Here is a 21,582-nt window from a genome sequence, read left to right on the forward strand (position 1 = left end):
AATGCAGCCACTCTAGTATCTATAGAGATACTGTGTACAGAAAGCATCGCATAATGATCCTTAATATCTGCGGCTTATTGGGAGGTAATTCCTCCTCTGCGGCTGAAGTGCATCGATTGAAGGGCGACTGGGGAACAATAGTTTCATAATGGCCTAAGAGTTTAGATTCAACAGTGATTTCGATCTGAAAAATGAACACCAACAATATGTTTACAATGGTAAAATAATCCTCGTATTATATGAAATTATTTTGTGAGTGAACAGGATTGCGGGTCATAGGAGGTCAATGTCACATGAAAAAGACATTAAGAATATTAAAATTTTTCTTGTAATTTTTTTTTGTTATTTTTAGTGTGCTTGGCATAGCATCACTGCTATCAAGCATTCTGGGTGTACTGAAGCACTGTCATTTCCCTCATGGCCTCCCTGATAAAGACTAAGAGGAAAGGTCAGCCGCAGGACGGATGTCTCACGGACAATGAGTTCAAAGGAACTGCTGTTTTTCATAGAAGTTATTATCGAACGGGTCATTCTTTCTCACACTTTATTCAGCCAGATAATGAAACAAAACAATTGAAACATCCTTATCTGCCCCACCTTGCAAATCCACATATTAGCGTTATTATTTCATGCCGTTACATAACGATATCAGTAACGACTATCTCTGGACTATAATTAGATTTATGCTAAAGGGTTTTATGTGTCCCTCTCCACTCTTTCCTTATTAGTGTTATATTTCATTGTATTTTTACATATCCTCTTTAACAAACTACCACCAACCTTTTTGTGGCTATTTCAGTTTGCATAGATTCTTTCCTTTAACAGTGTCACGCGTCGTGACGTCTTGATGGCCTCTTGGTAGGGCCGTAACCACCATAGACATTGATTGGGGACAAGTCCCCCCAATAATTAGCAATGGCCAAATTGTCCCCCCCCAATATTGATGTTGCTCTGCTGTATTCTACTATGCATTGCTCTGTTTGTTGTTAGGATGACACAAAAAGTTGAAATTGTTTGGTCTGCCTCAGCTGTCTAACAGCGCTCATCACTGTCAGAAGGAGTGAGCTGGCCAATCAAATTAAAGAAGGCGGGGCTTGCTGTTCACTAGTGACTAGTGCAAATTCCAATGCAACGCTTTCGTTTTAGCAGTAACAGAGTACGTGTCGAGTAGCTAAACATTTAATATTTGATGACTATTTTATTGAAATATTAAGTGACTGACAGTAATATCTAGTGATGCAAACTACTCAACATTTTTATGAAATTTCGCCGTTTTGAATTGAAAACATGCTATTATTTGATTAATATGATATGATTAATGTAATTCATAACAGAATGTGATGAGACAAGACATTTTTTGCGTTTTTGACATATTTGACCTACAAATAAGTGTGTGTGTGTGTGTGTGTGTGTGTGTATATATATATATATATATATATATATAAAATATTATTTGCAAACAGTTTAATTTGAGTACTTAACTACAATCAGCCTTCTTTTTTGTTATTCCCTTAAATCCCTTTTAATCTTTTAATTATTTAATTCCTTTTAATAAAAAAATTACCCAATAAACATGGTCACCCCCCCCAAATGTTCAAGACATGGTTATGGCGTTTTATTCGCTGGGTAGCCCCACCCACACTAGAATCTCATTGGTCCAACGTCTTGCTTGACATTTTTGTATTTTAAACACCAAATATGTTCTGATTGGCTCTGTTTTGGCTCATTCAACTTTCATTTGTAGAACACAAAAGGTGAAGTTTTGAAGAGCGTCCTGGTCGCTCTTTTCCATGCAATCACAATGAATGAGGACTGCATCCACACTTTAAAAAGGACACAAAAGCACCACATGATAGCTTTATGTGTCAAACAGGCTGAAATTTAAGTCCACCTGAAGTTTTCCGATGCCTGTTGATGAGAAGTAAAAATTGATATAATACATTTATGATATTTATTGGAGCTTTTGCATCTGTATTGCTCATTCCCAGTTCTGTGCAATTGAAGGGAGGAAAAAAACAACAACCAGTGCATTCTTCAAAATGTCGTCATCATTTTTGTGCGAGAAATCGATGATCTTGTACTTTCGGTGGTTCTGCGCTAGTCAAGTGACTACTATTGAGATAAATGGGATACTAGTGGATAATAAGATGTTTGTATAAATAAATTGTAGTTTTCTTTCCTGCAATCCTGCAGGCTGTTTTGTCTGGGTCAGGGACACTGGCCACTAAGAAGCCAGAAAGAAGAGAACAGAGCAAGTCTTTCATCGAGACAGGGAGAGATGAGTCATTCCTCATGTGAGATTTTGAGGAAGAATTAAAGGGAAGCCTTCGGCAGGGACATGCCAGGTCTTTCTGCACTCTGAAGCTGCGAGAGAAAGACATGTGGCAGATAAGGTGCAAGGAGGGGGAGGTGATGTGTTTATCGTAGGCAGTGTGTGTGAGCGTGAATGTTTTTCCGCAGGACGGACAGCTTCCATAATGTGTGGCAAGATGCTCAAGGTCCCCGTGATTGACGGGTCCTGACGGGTCTGATGGATCCTCGGAGGGAGAGGATAGATTAATGTCTCTATTTTTCTGTCACTCGCTACTTTGTTTAGCTCTCGCCCTTTCGCTCTCACTCACAGTCTCCTCACTTTTCTTTCCTGTGCTTCAAACTACCTTTATTGTTATTCGGAGTGAAACTTGATTCATTTGACTGACAGGAAGTGCAGTTCTTGGAATGCAAACCTTAGCATGCTCGTATCTGTCACACCCTCGTGGAAATGCAAACATTGCACAGCAGTGTTTAATCAACACGTACAAAACATGCAGCGACACTCAGAAACGCTCATTTGCATGTAGTGATCCGTGACTTTTGAAATGAGGAGCCGAGATAAATTCATAAATTCATATCCCCTCCGAGGATAAATTCATGTTACCGAATGATATTTACATTTACATTTGATGTTTACAAAGCTTCTGCATGGCAGGGTTTTTCAAACTGGGTTTTGCGGGGAACAATAATGTAAAAAAAAACAAGAATTAAAGGGGTCATGATGCTATTTTAAAAATTCATTATTTTGATTATTGGGTGTAATAGATAGGTTACCATGCTTTAATGTTCAAAAAGCATTTTTTTCACATACTGTACGTTAATTCAGCTCCTCTATTCCCAGTCTGTCTGAAACGCATTGATTTCTACAAAGCCCCTCCTTCTGAAAAGCTCAGAGTGCTCTGATTGGCCAGCTGACCCAGTGCTTTTTGATTGGCCAAACACCTCAAGCGTGTGTCGGAAATGTAACGCCCTGTACCATAATCACGAGCCTCAGCTTTCAAGGCTTCTAAAGCATTTTTAAAAGGTTTTACCATATCAGTTTGAGTTATGTCCAATTCTGAAAATGCGAATGATCAAGCCGATCGATTGGCACCAACTTTGCAAGCACGACTTGAGCAGAACATTTCATTAGTAGTCTTTGTAAATAGCTGTCCTCTGTAAAATGTGCTGTGCACAAGCAAACTTTTGGGTTTTACTGTTTAGGAACAGCTTTATAAATAAATCTTAACCTCTGATTAAGCTCTGAAAGCAAAAGTGGCTTTACTTTCACATCCAAACACACCGCAACATGACGACAACACTTTAATTCACTGAAACCTTGCCTTCTTTCTTTGTGTATGCCTGTGGGCAGGCATTGTACTAATTTTTCACATTGTGATGTGGATGTTTGAGGAAGTAATATCTAAGAGCTTTGTAACTTTGCAGATCTTATATGAATGCAGAAACAGATACATTACACACTAAAGGAGAAGGAAAACATTATTGCATCATATGACCCCTTTAAAGACTTGTCAGAAATCATGACAGCATTCACAATTATTTGTTTTTATTGACAGCATTAGTTTTGAACTGTAAGAAATTAAAGGGTTAGTTCACCCAAAAATTTCTGTCATTAATTACTCACCCTCATGTCGTTTCACACCCCTAAGACCTTTGTTCATCTTTGGAAAACAAATTAAGATATTTTTGATGAATTTCGAGGGTATCTGAACCACACATAGGCAGCAACGTCATTGCACCTTTTTAGGTCCAGAAAAGTAGTAAAAACATGGTTAAAATATACAACGTGACTACAGTGACTCAAAAATATCTTAATTTGTGTTCCGAAGATGAACAAAGGTCTTACAGGTGTAGAACGACATGAGGGTGAGTAATAAATGACAGAAATTTCATTTTTGGGTGAACTAACCCTTTAAAACCAATCTACATTTTGGTAGAAAAAAGTATCTCTTTTTTTTAATTAAGTTATAACCTTCATACTTTCAAGAGTAGTGTGTATTTGTGTCCTTGGTTTTGTAGGGTGCTATTCTCTATTAAAATATACCAGAACAGTATTTGTGCAATAAAAGTAAATCTAACATTAAATATTGGGTAGAAAAGTGACTTTGTACTTAATACAGAGATTTGTATGACATTGAAACATAATTATTTTATATTTTAATTTCTTCTTTTGAATTTAGTACAATGAAATATACAAAAAAAAAAAAAAAGAAGCTATTTATATAATTTAGCACACAATTGTCTTGATTATATCATACTTAGTAATCTTCTCATCCAGTATAAAAGGGTCTTTATAAAATGTAAAATATAAATCATATTTAAAGGTCCTTTGTATCAAAATGTTTGAAAACCATTGCCATATGAAACCCCATTATATCAATAAGCAACCAATAATTGACATATTTAACTGACATACTAAACATTAAAGTGAAAAAACAATAGAAGAAGAATATGTTTCTACTAACAATTATTAGGCTATTATTAATAGTCACTTTCTTTTGAGACCATTAGTCAACAAATCCTTGGAAAACATACACTTTTATCTTGTAATATTCGCTTTGCTTTATTTTCTATACTGTTTTTTTTCTTATTCAAATTTTTGAGCAGTTACTGCCTCCTTGGACGGAAGCTGTTGGTTGTAATTGTTAGAGCATGTATTCAGTAGTCCATTCTTGGAAAACCATGCCCTCTTTAACTCTCTCCCTCTGTTCCCTTGTTTCTCTCTATTTCTTTCACATTCACAGAGACAGAGAGCGAGGGATCAGTTGAGTAGCTCTCTCTGGTTGAATGATTCATCCCAACACGCACACACACACACACACACACACAGCAGAAGAGCTTCTGATGCAGATATTTTTAGAGCATGTTGGCAGTGGGATCCAGAGAGATATGCGTTTGTGTGTGTGTGTGTGTGAGTATGTGTATGTGTGTGAGTGAGTACTATAGACAAAACCAGAACGTGATTAGAGAAGTAATGTCACATCAGAGTGCAAAGACAATGACTCAGAGAGTCTTCAATTCTCCTTCCGGTAAAAACACACAATGCTCACAATCAACAGACTCTACTGTTCAACTCATTATAGACATTGACTAAACTTCAGACAGAATGCAAACCCAACACAAATCAACACACTATGGCCAAATCACTGAGCAGTCAATTCACTTGCTACATATTGACCAATCAGCAACCAGAACACAGACACCTCTAGACACTACTGACCAATCAACACAGATGATACAAATAATGTTCTGTAACATGAAAATTGGATTGATGAAAATCTCTTTAAGAAAAAATATAATAAATTATTAGAACAATGTAAAGTGCAATACTTGAGAAATTCTTAAAGTTGTCAAATATTTTTTCCAGTTGGTAACCCTTAATGTTTCCATTGGGAAGACAAACTTCTAGTATACAAGATTATATTATATAAGTAAAATATTGTAGTAGTATTGTTATATTGAGCTAGTATTATAATGTTTAATACCTGAAGCAATCCAAAAAATGAATTACACTTCTTCTCTTCTCTATATTTTTAATAACATTTTTTCAAGAATTTGAATTCTTAATTTTTTTTTCTCTTCAGAACAGTCTTTAGAATAAAGAAACAAAGAAATGTTATTTTCAAAAGTTTCAAAAGTTTTTCTCAGAATGCAAACTTTTCTTAACTTAAGAAGAATTTTATTCTTTAGAATGTTTTTGAATCAGTTCCAGACACTTTATTTTGAATAGGTAATATGTAATATAAGTCTTTTTGTATTTACATCAAATAATTAGGTTAAAACTGATATAAGTGTGTATCAAAGTCGTGTCACAATTTTCTCCAAGTTTCTTCTTTAAAGTCTTCACTATTTTGTGTGGTGAATCAACAAATATTTATTATTTTATTTTTTATTTTATTTTATTTTATTATTTTATTATGTTTTGAAACTATCCGACAAGCCAACTTGAGGGCTGTGTTCTGAATAGCACACTAGCATACTAATCTTACTATTTCTGCAACATACAGCATGTATACTATAAATAGTATTGAAAATGTATTTTCAGAGAGTACTAGGATGGCCTACAACATTTGCCAAAAGGAGTTTATAACAGAGCACACTGCACAGAATACTGCATCCCACAATACAATGCACTTGCTCCTTGTGCAAGGTGATAAATATAAAACAGAAGAATTATTCATGTTGATTTCAATATCATTATTCGATCATACTGCTAAAAGACACAAGTGTATACTGCCATGTGTTTATACTGCACAGTATGTATAAAGCAGTATGCTAGTATTCCTTTACAAACATAGTCATACACTCAATACTAACAGCACATAAACAGTGATCTCATAGCACCATAAAAGCATTTCTTGTGATTTGCACATTGAGCATGTTCACTATGCTACTGTTATGCAAGCACTCATCGTTCAGCTATGTAATGTAAACACAGCCCTGCCCTAAATGGAGGTTCTAGTGCATATCGCAGACATTATATCAGCATGCTAATAGAAATATATTTCAATTAGCATGGATGTACTTCCATTTGGACTTAGCTAAATCCTTTATGTGAGTCATATGTCAGGCTCGGAGCTTAGTCGAAGCAGCCATTCTAGTGTAAATGAGCGCTGACTCTGAATAATTAAAATGCCTTGCCATTTCCCTTGTCCTTGCCGGGGCCTTCTCTCATAACTCACCCACATATAGAGACCCAGGTTGGAATGGTTTTGCAAAGCTAATACGGGCGGTTGAAACGCCTCCTCTAGTCGTTCCAAGGGACAACCTGTTCTCACTGTCTAGATGAATATGATGAGTGAGGTGTGGCTGTCATTCTCTCTCTTTCTCTCACTCTCACACTCTCTCAGGTATTTCACTTCACTCACAACTCTGAGTGAGCGAAAACTTGTTTAGTGAGTGAGAGCGTGGAGTCTGTAGGTGTGAACGGTGCGTCTGTGTGTGCGTTCGCACTTGAACCTGCATGCTTGCATACAATACATCGCATTGTATGCAGGAACGCCTGTTCAGTCTAGCAGAGCTTTATTTGATCAGCAAGTTAAGGCATTCTTACTTTTCATTGTTCGTATTTGCTTTGAATTTTTTTAACTACATACCGTGGCGTGATTGTGACATAACGTAACAAAAGGGTTTTGAGAGGGAAAGAAATAAGACATGCAAAAGGAAATCACAGCAAGAAAAAGAAAAGGATTTCAGAGTATGACGAGTTTATATATATATTTATATGTTTAATTATGAACAAATATGAGTAATTGTACATATCAGTATATGTATATATGATAATGCTGTATTATATATATATATATATATATATATATATATATATATTAATACTTTATTCAGCAAGGATGCATTCTTTTGATCAAAAGTGACAGTAAAGACATTTATAATGTTATAAAAAAGATTTATATCTCAAATAAATGCTGTTCTTTTGAACTTTCTATTCATCAAATACTTCTGAAAAAAAGTACGTTTTCAAAAATATTAAACATATGAAACTGTTTCGACATTGATAATATTGTTAGGCCATCTACAGTTGCCAAATAAGGTTATCTGGTGGTTAAGATACAGTGTAAGATTTTATTTTTTAAATGTTTCCATGAATTTACAACCACCACAGAAAATAGACGCCCACTAACTCTGCTACCGTATCCATCCTAACGTCCACCTATGCCTCTTGCATTTCTTATTGTCACGCCTGTGGATGTTTCTTGAGCCCTCAAAACACACATTTCTTCACCCGACAGTGACAGGCACTGATTGGAGCCTCGGACCAATACGAGGGTGTGAAGAGGGGGCGAAGTCGGTATTCATCCCGTATTCTCCGGTTGCTTTGGGTGGCTTTTCCTCAGGTTTCTCTCCTGACAGCCTTGGCTAGCACACGGGGCAGGCTGCTGTCACTGATAAGGCAGGTGACAAATGAGCCAGCCGCTGCCTACATCGGTTTTACATTTAAAAATGGCCCAGGCCATCTTTCGGGATGCCAGCATGAAAGATTCCCACCTCACACCATTGGAATCAAAGCTTGGTGATGTAACCTCCCAGTTCAAGTCCATTTTAACCCTTTAGAAAGACCAATGGAGGTTGGGTAGACCTGACTGGATAAGAAATGGAGCTTCTATTTAAGAACTGAGTTGAGTGTCAGTGGCACCGCCACTCGAACAGTGAGACTTATGAGAGCAGTGTTGTTATTTTACACTCTCCTCGTCTCCATGGTCACAGGGCAGATTGGAGTGCCAGTGCTGTGTGTTGTGATTAAAATGATGCCCTGGTAGCGGCACAACTGACGTGAGAGTGAGAGTTGTAGGAACCTGTATGCTAATAGAGGGGCGAGATGGATAGGGTTAGGATAGCAACCGAACACTTGACGACCAATCCATCAAACATCTCTCACCCCCACATCACTTTTCTCTCATTGTTTTTTTTTAATCTATCATTGTGCTTATTTGTTAGTTTTTTTTTGTTTTGGTTTTTGAGCATCGCCCATTTCCGAGATCCTTTAATTAGGACTGTGGCAATCAGGACATGATAGTACACTCGGCCAAATGACACTGTGCCCAGTGGCGTTATAATTTCATAAAGGCCATTTATAGTAGTGGTTAGCTTTGAGATATTAGATATGATGTACAGTACAAGGCATGCGCATGAGAAAATGTTGCTAGATTTTTAATAGCTGCCTATTTCAAGTCATGCTGTTGCTATTTTCGAAAGTTTAAAGTCAACGTGAAATCAAAATTATTTTGACCCTATTTATTTTAGTAGGCGTTTCCGGTACTCTGGTCTTTCTGTTTCACACGATTCATTAGTGCACTTTAGTCTAAATCAAAAATATGTTTGATGACTAATCAACACACTTAACGCAAACTTTACTGACCAATCAGAAACAATTTTGCTTGTCAGGTGATCTTAATTAAGCCAGTGGATCTCAACCATATATTATATTATATTATATTATATTATATTATATTATATTATATTATATTATATTATATTATATTATATTATATTATATTATATTATATTATATTATATTATATTATATTATTACAAACAAGGCTTGACCTTAACACCCTCCAAATGTGGGTAGATTTCAGCTGTGGCGGGTAAGACAGCCACTCCCACTAGCCACTTTGGCGGGTTGAATATAATTTCAGCCTACAGTATAATGAAAGGTAGCTAAACTTGTTGTAGCACAAAATTACAATCCGATCACAATTCTTTATCGATTAACTTGCAGTTAGTGAAGGCTGGATCGGCGGAATCGCGCTGAATGACACACAACAGAAGCGCTCTCTCGCGTGCGCGCTCTTTCTCTCTCTCTGTCGTGCGCGATCAGATCTCCTTGCGCCTGAATAGTCAAATACACGCACACACAGATGTGAAAATGTCCATCGTGTGGAGTATCTCGCGTGAATACAGTCGGTTATCGCTTAAGTGTACGTAAACAGGTGGGTAAAAACTGGATATGTGTCAGTATATTACGTACATGCATTTAGCAGCCCAATTAAATACCTGAATGTCATTAATGTTAATCAAACAACAGAAGATGTTAAATAATTGTTAAATAAACCTACTGTATCTGAAAAAAAGAGTTTAGGCTATTTAATTTACTATTGTATTTGTAATTTGCTAATTTGCTTCTTTGTTTTTTTTATATAGCCTAACAAAAATAACTTACAATTATAACATTTATCATATTATGGTCATGTTACCCACCCCTTTCCCACCTGTACATACCAGCTGATATAGGCTACCATGTAGGCCTAATCTTGATTTAGGTGGTCAATCTGCATTTGAAAGTTTGAAAGGGTTTTAAATCTAGCTAATCAAGTAAAATGACTCAAAATCAAGTAATTTTAGCATGCCAAAGTCAACTTTAATCATATAAAATGTAATTTCCCAACAGCACAATTGTGGCCAGTGAAAATGCTGAGTGGCTAGTAACTTTGAAAAACCACTAGCCACAGTGGCGGGTGAGCAAAAAAGTTAATGTCAAGCCCTGATTACAAATAAATTGACACTCACAGTTTCTGTTTCAAAAAATTGCTAAGCATACAGCTGCTTTGTCATCATTACAGCAGAGGGACCAGAGGAAATATCTTAACCTGCATATTGGATCTCTGAACATTGTGTTGGACAATGTGGATGTTGGCCTCAAAAAGGATGAGAACTGCTGATCTAGGCTGCATAAGCTTTTTTTTTTTTTTTTTCACTTCGACATGTGTAAGGTCATGGAAATATAGTAGGTTACGAATATTGTTTCACTTTGACTTTTTCATACTGTACTGGTTTCGTTTTGAATGGTCTTGAAATGACTGGCGAAGAACCAAAATGTAGCAATGTGAAAGATTACACAGCCTAATTTCACAGACAGGCCGATGCGGGGAATTCACACCGGACGATCTGATAGGTCACTGCGTCTTTCTTGAGAATGTGGTCTAGGCATTTGAGTCAGTAGAGTAAAAGACCCCCAGTGCTGTTTAAAAACTGTGGCCTTGGCTCTGTTCTCATGGTCCTGGTCCATATGCTAATCATTAAACACATGTTGAATGACCAAAGAGTCTGGGACTGCCGAGTCATTTCCTGTTTAACTGTACGTGTGAGCATGTGATATGCATTTAGTGAGTAAAAATAAAGGTTCTAAAATGGGGTTTTCACAGCAATACCACATTTTTGTTTTTAGTGTTAAGAACCTTTTTAAAGAAACTTTTTCCACTCTAAAGAACCTTTTGTGCAATGGAAAGTTTCTGTGGAACTTTGTGGAACCATCAATACCAATAAAGAACCTTTATTTTTAGGAGTATACAGTATCAAGATCCAAGAGGAGTCGATCTGTATTCAAGTGACAAAAAACAGGCCTGGATGGGGAGTGCTGGCAAATGATGGATGTCCTCATTTGGTCAGCTCATTGGATAATGTGATGGAGTACAGTGATGGTTGTTACAGAGTCAGTTTAGTGCATTACGTTATTGACTCGGCTATGAATGCCACATGCTGTATCCATTGTCTGTACAGTTATAATCTTTCCTTCTGCGTCGGCGTGAGATCTGTGTTTGGAGAGCTGTTACTTTAGACCTAAAAATACAAGCTGAGTTCACAGCTGCGATGGAGGCTGCTGTGTTAGTTTCCTTATGGGTTCGAGGGTTCGCTGAAAAGCATGCGATGAGGCTGAGAAGAGGTGGGAAATGGGAAAGCCTGTAGGGAGGGAGTGATTGTGAAATCTCTTTGACAGGGTTCTTGCAGTTACTTTTTTAGTCTTTGTGCATTTCTGTACTCCTTTTTACAGCTCCATGTCGATTCAAAGCATATCTTATGCCATGAGAGAGGATGAAAATGAAGGAGTAGCATGTTTTAATAGCCCCCTTCACGCTTCTATTCAGGGATGTGAAGCTGTGATGGAACACCTGGTGATCCCTGATTCGAAGACTTACTATGGGAAATGGAGCTTTTATGTTCATTAAAGGGGTCCTTGATGGTGATTTCACTTTTTTAACTTTAGTTAGTGTGTAATGTTGCTGTTTGAGCATAAACAACATCTGCAAAGTTATGACGCTCAAAGTACAATGCAAAGGGAGATATTTCTTTTACAGTAGCTGCTTTTTAAGGACTACAACAAACGTCTGGTAGGGACTACAACAAGCTTCTTCCTGGGTTGGTGACATCACAAATCCCAAAATTTACATAAACCCTGCCCCCGGGAATACGCAAGTAAGGCCATGTTGGGCTGCTTTAGAGAGGAGGAAGAGTTGTTGTAGTAGAGTGTTGTTACCATGCCGTCATTTTACGCCAGACTGCTTCACAAATGAGGGTCAATTCAACGCTGGATTTGCACAAAGAATAACATGACAGCACATGCTAGTCGATGAGTTGAATCAACTCCACAGCAACTACCTAAATTGATCCACTATCCATTTAGAAACGTCCAGTTTCATTCTAAAAGTTGTAACTTCTTCCTGAGTCTCTTCATCAGTGTCTGACTCTGGTTTGAAAAATGTAAGGTTGAACACATTTTGGCTGTGTGAGCTTTGTTGTTGTTGAGCAACCGAAGCGCGAGCTGTTAAAGTTCTGCCCTCTTCTGGAAAGGGAGGCACTTAATAGATAAAAAAAATCCCCTTTAATAGGTGATTTTAGGCATCTTCAGATGATTAATGTCAACAATAGGCTTTGGTGAGTAAAGTAAATAAAGTTTGGCAGCTGGTAGACATAGGCAGGTGTAGCAAAAAGTTGCGATGAACGATATATTCAGAGTACTATACCACAGTTGCATTTCCCAAAAGAATCGTAAGCCTAAGTAGATCGTAGAACCATTGAAACCAGTGGTCTTTATGATCAACTTAGCTCACGATGCTAGATTACTTTTGCCGTCATCTAAAGTTAATCTTTAAAGACACTATTAAGTTTATAACACTGTCAAATGTCATATTTAGCAAATGTCAAAATGAATATCCATTTTTCATACTGTGCATTATGTTGTGATTCTTAAATTCTCTTTTCTATTTAATTGATTTTAGTTAGTGTTTTGGTTTTAGACAAAATATTATAGAATTTTTCATACTATTAATACCAAAATAGGAAAATAATTATCGGCTTGCCAGTATCAGTCTCAATTTTTAATAATAATGCATGGCAGAAAGTCAGTGTCAGATATCGGGCTTGTAAAATCACCCTTCTGTATCGTTCTCTGTTCATCTTGAGGTCAAAGCGGTGACTGTCGAAAGGTGCATTGAAGCCCTGATATGAGTCATGTACTTGCACGTACATCCATTAAATGTGGAGCACATACAAAGACATCATTTCTCGATCTCGGTTTGCACATTATGGTCTGAACTTATAGAGGAAATGCATCTTGCTTAATCTATATAGGAAATGTATTTCTCTTTCTCCCTTTCTGCTCTCATGCACTCTTGAGTCAAGGTCTGGTTTTAGTCAAGGTTGTGGTTTTCCATCCCCCACAATTCCATAGGGCAGTGGTGAAAAGCTCAAGGGCTTGTTCTGTAACTGCCCTGAAGCTGTCAGTGTGTAAGCAGTTATATAAGTGTATGCTATATAAGCACCCATAATTACACCAACCTTGGGTCAGTGTTTTGTGTACCGTAATGAACAACTAGAGGAAATTGAGCCATATGACCCTCAGAATCTATGGATTATGGGAAAGTGTGATTGGTTCAAACACTGATACACCACAGTACATAATGACAGAAGAAAGGGTTTGCATCGATATAAAGGATGGGAATTAGGGCTGCACGATATTGAAGAAAAATGTGGTTAAATAATGTGATATGCGATGCAAAAATGCTTAAAGTGTGTGTAAAAAAAGAAAAAAAATGAAAAAAGAAATATGTTGACTGAAAATTATGCAACCACCAACATCTTACATGTTTCAATGGCTTGTTGATCCTTTAGACACATTGTGTGCCCAGTCTGTATGTGTCAACCTAAAACTTTACTTTTCATAACTTTTTGAATTGTTAAAATCATTCAGTTATCGCAAGCCATTTCGCATATTGTGATTTATACATTTGTTACGTCAATATATATTTTCCATTTCGATAATTTCAATACATTGTGCTGCCCTAACAGCAATCATAAGGAATTTGATTCTAGTTCTGATTCTACTAAACAGTTTCAGTTCCTTAATGATTCTATTAATAGGTAATTTAGAAGAAGCACCGAATTATTCATACTAAATATATAATTGTCACATAATGGCTGGTTGTAGTAAGCGCACAAAGATGAAGAATTCACAAGAACAATCTTTAGTATCAATACTAAAACAGGAACTTAGACAACAACCACGTAAACTCAAAATGCAAATGACACAAGACACTGAACAAAGGAAACTGAGGACTTAAATACAAGAGAGAGTAATCAATGGGAAACAGAACAGGTGCGTAAATTAAATTAACAACCATGGAGATTAACCAGGAACACAGACAAACAGAACAGAACCAAACTAATACACAATGAAACTAAACCAAAACAGAACTACACGTTACAATAATACCATGTTGGAAAGGTTACTTTGGAAATGTAATAGGTTACAGATTACAAGTTACCCTATTTAAAATGTAATAAGTAATGTAACTATTTCATTACTTTATTAAAGTAATGTAACTGATTACATTTGATTACTTTTCAAATTTCCAGCACTGGAACACATTTTTATTACTCGCCATGGTGGCAACTCTCAGACAGGTTGTAGCCTAAAGCCTTCAGCGGCAATGTGGATTGATGTCATTGGCAGACGTGGTGCGTTGCAAATTCAAACGAGAACCAATCAAAAGCATCAGAATAGCATCGCTTTACTAAACAGCCTTTAAGTGGCTGAAAACAGGCAATGCAACAAATTATTATTATTCAACATCCTAGATTTTTACAGAAAATATTCAGATGTAACCCCCTTTGTAATTGTAAACATTTTCATAAGTAACTGTAATTTATTTACACATTTTTTCTCAGTAACTGTAACTGATTACAGTTACATTTATTTTGTAATTAAATTACGTAACTGCGTTCGTTACATGTAACTAGTTACTCCCCAACTCTGGCCATACCATATATGATATATTTTTTAATACCAAGGTTTCAGATGGTGGAAATGCATTTTTCTGCTAGTTTGCGCCACCTCTTGGACTGGAGTATGAAGCGCTCAATGGCACACAGAAGAGCAGTGACATCTGACATGATTGTTAAAATTGATTCAGTGTATTTTACTGCTAAAATTGTTAAAATGGAGTGAATTCAGCGAGTGAGTAATTTTAGAGTTCAAGACTCATTTGTGAGTCATTTTGATTCATTAAAAAGAACCAGCTCAAAAGAATCACTCATCTGTGAATAGGAATACGCTGGTTGTCTTGTATGTATATTGTGACATGCATTCAAGCAGGAACTACACAATGGAATGGAATTCTCATTGTATTATTTCTCTCTTATAACATTCAATTCAGACCTCAAGCTCCATGTCACTGTAGATTCATTCACTTTGTAGCTCTACAGGAATTTGTAGCATTTTGTTATGGTATTTCCTCCTCAAAAAAATTATTTGGTTCTGTGTTTTTTAATATCCAGAACCAATTCTAAGCCAGTATGATTCTTGATACCCAACCCACACTGTACTTTTCATGTGAAACACACAGAGGTTACATACCCACTGACTCATCTATTAATCGATCCATCGATCACACCGCATGGTAGATCACCTCAAGACCACATCCTGATCTCGATATTCCTCCAGAGTGAGACACAGATAAATAGATCAGGATGATTTGCAGTAGACACTGGAGGAGCTGTAAAGAAGCAGAACACATTGATTAGGTGAGAGTGAGTCTGAGAGCTGAAGAAACCTCCTCGTCTCGCACGTAGGACAAGGGCACTTATCATTAATGAGAAGATGGGAGTGATTGCTGCAACAGCAATGAATATCAGTGCATATATCATGTAATATATGGATTAGATATGTTAGTGTGCATATAGTGTGTTTTAATGGATATGTGGGGGAGTTTCCATGTGTTTTAGTTGGTATGGTTCTGTTCAACACTTTGTCTGTTCAGCACTTTGTTGAAAACAGGGGACCCATCTGGGCAGCATATCTCAAAGCCAGACCACTCTTAATTCTCTCTCTGTCACTCTATCTCTCTCTCTGCCTGATGGTGTGGTGAAGTGGCACTTAAACTCCCACTCAACTGGACTGTATTCACTATCATATGACTAGTGTATAAACAGATAAACTGTGGCCACAAACATTATGCACTGACCAAAACAGATCAACTTCCTTTAAGTAGTAATGCTTTTCTGCTCTTCTCATGAGGTATGGAGAGGGCAATTCCTGTTTCTGTAAACTGGTGTGTAGTAAAATTATAATAATGGGGAATAAATATAAAGCTCCAGCATTGACAGTGTTTTTGCTCTTCTATATGCATAATTTTGATATTGAAATAATTTTGCTATATTTAGGGTTAATAAAGGTTAATAAAAACTGTTATTTTAATGAGGCTTTATTGGCATAATCTTTTATTATTATTTCTTAGAAAAATATTTTAACTTAAACATTTAAATTATGTCTATATATTTTTGCTTTACTGCTAATTAATATTTGGAAAAAAAACATAAAATGGAGGATAAAAATGGTCTGTCCAATCAAGGTTATGTGATTCAACCAATGTGCAGAAAACAATATATAAAACAGGAAATGATATCATAAAGAGAGAGAGTGTGTGTGTGTGTGTGTGTGTGTGTGTGTGTGTGTGTGTGTGTGTGTGTGTGTGTGTGTGTCAAGGTCAACAAGTCTCTTTGACCTTTTTTGAAAGGCAATGCTAGTTTAGGTTGTAAAATGTGCAAAAACTGAATATTTATATATGAATAGTTCCTGATATTTGCAAAAACAAACAAACAAACAAAAAAAACTTTACCAATTTTACAAATTTAGATGTGTACCTCATCGTTGTCATGAGCTACATAGATGGCAATTCCTTTCTTCTACAGCTCACTTGTATGTATTAGGCTAAAGCACAATATGGAAGCTCATTTTATGGAAAGCACCGGCATAATTGTTTTTTTTTTTTTTTTCGCAGGAATTCTGTTTCAGTTTTTGCTCTTGGCTCAAGTGAATCCAATACTTCCCTTCCAGAATTGTGCAGCGCATCAGAGCAAAGCAAGCAGGTTTCAATTAAAGAACGTGGGAGTTTGGTAATTTATTGTTATTTTGGACCTTCTGCTGCACTTAACGTCACGGCATTTGTGTAAGTGTGTTTGATGTCTGTGAGAATGTCAGACTTGATCAAGAGCATCTTGATTTGTGCATCTTATGTACGTGTAGCTGCGTGCATCTGTGTGTGCACGCGTGTTCATGCTTGTGTAAGAGGTAGTGGATTTGATTGATTGAGAACTAAAAGCCCTGCTGAGAGGCGCAGACAGCTGTGGGGAGAGAGTTAGCCGTGTGTGTGGAATGTGTGGGCCTTAATGTTGATGCATTATCACAAGCGCTGGTCCATTAATAATGACACATGTAATTTGCTGCCTCTCTAGTGCCCTTCTTCCTCATGCCCAAAATGGGATAAAAAGCCATGATTGGTGCGTTGTGGAGAAAGCTGTTTGTCAAACTGTGGATAACCCTAATCTGCCACAAATAGGAGGACGGCACTGGCAATGCTAACCGATTATGTCGGCCCCCGCGCCCTGCACGGATCTCCGTACTGCCCATTTAGAGCCGTTTAACTGGTGATCCTACTGGGACATTAGTGTGTGCAGTGGAGACATATCAAATGACTGTAAATCAAAATACATTGGAATGTGTGAACATTTCCTACGTTGTTTTAATAAAGCTTGTAACCATAGCTTGCAATTTTTAGCAGGATTCTTGAGAGATGTTCAGCTGTCATATATGTGAACTGAACCATGACTGTTAGAAAGTAAGAAATAAAACACAGCAATACTTTTTATAATATTTAATAATTAAAGTATTTATTATATTGTAATATTATAGTATTATAGTATTATAATTATGATAAATATACCAAAAAATATATTAATAATTATTAGAGTCATCATTAGACATACATGCACTAATTTTCTTTTTTTTTTTTTCCTGAAAGTTCTGTTTATATGAACCCTATAGACCTTATTTACCAGAGAAACAAGCGCGCCGCCATCTTTAGAATATTGTCTTTGAACTTCTGTTTTTGCGGTAGCTCTGTATATTTCTATGGCATCGCTGTTGAAGAATAATTAGCTGGTGAAGTGGATTTACCTGTTGTGGGGTTAATGAAAGTGCATTTGTTATGTTTAAAGCAGATGTCTTAACAAATGTCAGTAGACCGGGAAGATTTTAAAATGAGCAGTTCTTTCATAAATACATAAGATCGCTGTGGAAATACAAGCCGGAAGTCAAAAGACAACGAGCATAGCGCTGAAAAGGGGCGGGGCTACATAAGGTCTATACCTTGCAATCCAATTTAAATATTCGTTTACATGTTCATTGCACGTATTCCGAACAAAACCTCAGCGTAGAGCTGCATGATTCTAGATAAATTGAGAATCACTTTTTTTTTTTTTTTTTTAAATAGAAATCCCCATTCTCCCACAATTCTGAATAGAAGGCCCTCCATAGGTGGTGCAACTGGTGCGACCGGGCCAGGCCTGTACCTCTGTGATCATTTGAATTATTGTAACAGAAATAATAATACTGTGTGGTTGAAAAGACTGTTTGTGAAGCTGTTACATACCTATACATGACAACTGCTCAATGGGTCAGCGGCAGCGTCAACGCAGATTTGAATGTTCCGCTATTATCGTACTTGTCAAAGGTTTAGTTGACATAGCTGTATCATTGGCATTTAGGAATAAGATCACATGGGTGTTTTAATCAAGATTGATCTTATGTAAATATACGCATCATGGCACTGCACATGTGTGCAAGGTATTTTTGAATTCGATTGAGAAAATAGTCAGATTCAAGTATTTACATACTTAATTTTTTCCTATTGATTGGATTATATCAGGTCTACACCACCCCTTCCAACTCGATCGAAATTTGATTCAGATCGAGCTCAGTCAGATTGATTAAGGTGTTTACATGATGGCTTTTCAATCCTATTGCAGATTATTTGGTTGCATGTGAACATAACAATTGAACATTTCTTCTAATCATTATTTTAAACTGGTGATTTCACTATTTTGCTTGAAAATTAATATGTATAAGTGTTTAAAATGTGTATTATTAGCATATAGTTATGTAAGGAACTGTTTCACTTATTTTACTGTGAAATGTTGACAACAAATGATAGACAGCAACAGACAGTCACGGCACTCATTCAAACAGAGAGAACGGATAGAGAAATGACAGAAAAACATCTGGAGTTTTTCACGCTAAATAAAGACAATGTGGCATTTGCTATAATGTGTTTGTCTGATGTTTGCTATAAATGTATTTAAGTTAAAAGGTTTCTATAATGGTTAGTGAGTGACAAAAAAAAACTGTTAATTTGCAATTTTGGCTCTTTTAAATGTAAAATATAGTGTACTTTAAATATGGTTATGGTTATTACTCATTTTAACTTCTAAAAAAAAATCCATTTACTAGAGGTAGAGTATTAGTATTGATCAAAAACATTGACTTTGATAGTACTTATATCAGATCGAAAAGGAAATAACTGGTATCACCCTTGCCTTATATCAGTATCTTGCCTATCAAGTAAAATGATCTTGTTTCAAGGCTGCTGAGATGTATTTCCTGGAAAACAAGACACTGATTAAGAATAGGATTTTTTTGCAGTGTGTAGGAAAATCCTTCATTTTCAGCTGCGTCTGCTTGTGTGAGTGAGTTTGAGTGTGCACGCTACTTAGCAAGCATCTGTTCTTGTGTGTGTATGTACCTATGTTGGGGATAAAGTGCATGAAAGGGCACAGGTGTGGTTGACTCAGCCTTTTAGACTTAAGTTTGTGAAAGCATTCGGTTTCTCCTGCTTTCTTCTCTGTCTGGCAGAAATGCTAAGCATGCTAAATGCAAAGGGCCATCGATGGTTGTAAACTGGACGAGTGAGCTGTAGGCTGCTGTGATTCGCTGCCCACGGAAAGAGCTGTAAAACCAGCTGGGCTTCTAGTCAAGGTTGATTGGATTGCAAATAGCATCGAGCGGAAGGATCAGCCCACGTCAGTGGCTATCACCGCTAATGACCTCTGCATTGTGCCTGAATTAAAGCCTGTGACAGAGGCCACTTTGTGTGGATGAACATGAGAAATATATTTATAAAATTAACCTTACTTCAAATATTTGTATATAATAATTATTCTCATAACAATAATTAATAAGAAGTTAAAGGGTTAGTTCACCCCAAAATGAAAATTATCCCATAATTTACTCACCCTCAAGCCATCCTAGGTGCATATCTTCTTTCAGACGAACACAGTCACAATTTATATTAAAAAATATTCTGGCTCTTACAAGCTTTATAATAGGATTGAATTGTAACCGTGACTTTGAAGCCCAAAAAACACATCCATCCATCATAAAAGTAATCCATACGGCTCCAGGGGGTTAATAAAGGCCTTCTGAAGTGAAGCGATGCGTTTTTGTAAGAAAAATATGCATATTTATAACTATAGACTATAATCACTGGCTTCTGGTAACATCCATCCGCGCGTACACTAGAGAGTCGAGTTCCGGCGTATGAAACAAATAGGGCTGGGCAACAAACTCAAGCTCCCCTGACATTTCTCTTTAAAAATTCTCGTTTTAGACTTCTAGTTCGTGACTGGTGTTTTGTTTTGCTCTATCTTCTGCTCTTCCGCATTCGTCAATACGTCATGCATCAAGTCTAATGCTGCGTTCACGCCACCTTGTATTTACCTGAATCTTGAGATGACAACACATGATGTTGTATTCGGAGCTGTTCACGTCCTTTGACCGGGAATTATGCGTTTCTATGCCACCACTATCAACGCCTAAATGAATCTACAGTGGTCAGGTGGTACAGTGGTCACTTGGTACATGTGGGAGCTTTCAGAAAACTCCCAGCTTACAAGCTGTAATTACGACCTCTACTTGGACGTGAATGCTTTTTACGAGCCTGAATCTCGTAGTTACAGCAATTACGATATGGCGTGAACGCACCTAAAGTTCTCTCTTCCGTTGGAATCGACTCACGTACGAAAACAAGTGATTCTAGTTATAAATATGGATATTTTTCTTACAAAAATGCACCACTTCGCTTCAGAAGGCCTTTATTAACCCCCTGGAGTCGTGTGGATTACTTTTATGATGAATGGATGTGCTTTTTTGGGCTTGAAAATCTCATGCCCCCTTCACTCCCATTATAAAGCTTGGAAGAGCCAGAATATTTTTTAATATAACTCAGATTGTGTTTGACTGACTGAAGATAGTCATATACACCCTAGGATGGCTTGAGGGTGAGTAAATTATGGGATAATTTTCATTTTTGGGTGAACTAACCCTTTAAAGTGTTCTCATTGGTTGTTAGCATGATGCTAAAGAATGTTCTCTGTGGAAGTTAGCATATTGTTATGTAATTATTAGGGTGTTCTCAATGGCTGTTACTGTGCAGAAGTTAAAGTGTTCTTAGTGGTTGTTACAGCATGTGGATTGCTAAAGTGTCAGTGGTTGTTAGCATGTTGCTATGCTTTTTATAGTGTGTTCTTGGTAGTTTTTAATGTTGCTGTGCAGTTGTAGAAATGTTTAATGGGTGTTAGCATGTTGCTATGCAGATGTTAAGATGTTCTCAGTAGTTACTATCATGTCGTTATATGTGTGAAAAT

General features: G+C 36.8%; 1 protein-coding gene across 5 annotated transcripts in view; it reads left to right on the plus strand.

The window, feature by feature from the left end:
• Positions 1-21,582, plus strand: part of atxn1a (ataxin 1a) — a 109,444-nt gene that overhangs the window by 33,568 nt on the left and 54,294 nt on the right. Inside the window, exon 3 of one of the 5 annotated variants that reach the window (XM_051871822.1) lies at positions 16,884-17,051. The exons of 3 other annotated variants lie outside the window; for them this stretch is intronic. The gene's annotated coding sequence lies outside the window, so the exon portion shown is untranslated. The remainder of the gene's footprint in view (positions 1-16,883; positions 17,052-21,582) is intronic. One more of the 5 variants, XM_051871823.1, reaches the window with a different exon arrangement.

The sequence above is a fragment of the Ctenopharyngodon idella genome, chromosome 19 (assembly GCF_019924925.1).
Source record: "Ctenopharyngodon idella isolate HZGC_01 chromosome 19, HZGC01, whole genome shotgun sequence".
NCBI classification, from domain to species: Eukaryota; Metazoa; Chordata; class Actinopteri; order Cypriniformes; family Xenocyprididae; genus Ctenopharyngodon; species Ctenopharyngodon idella.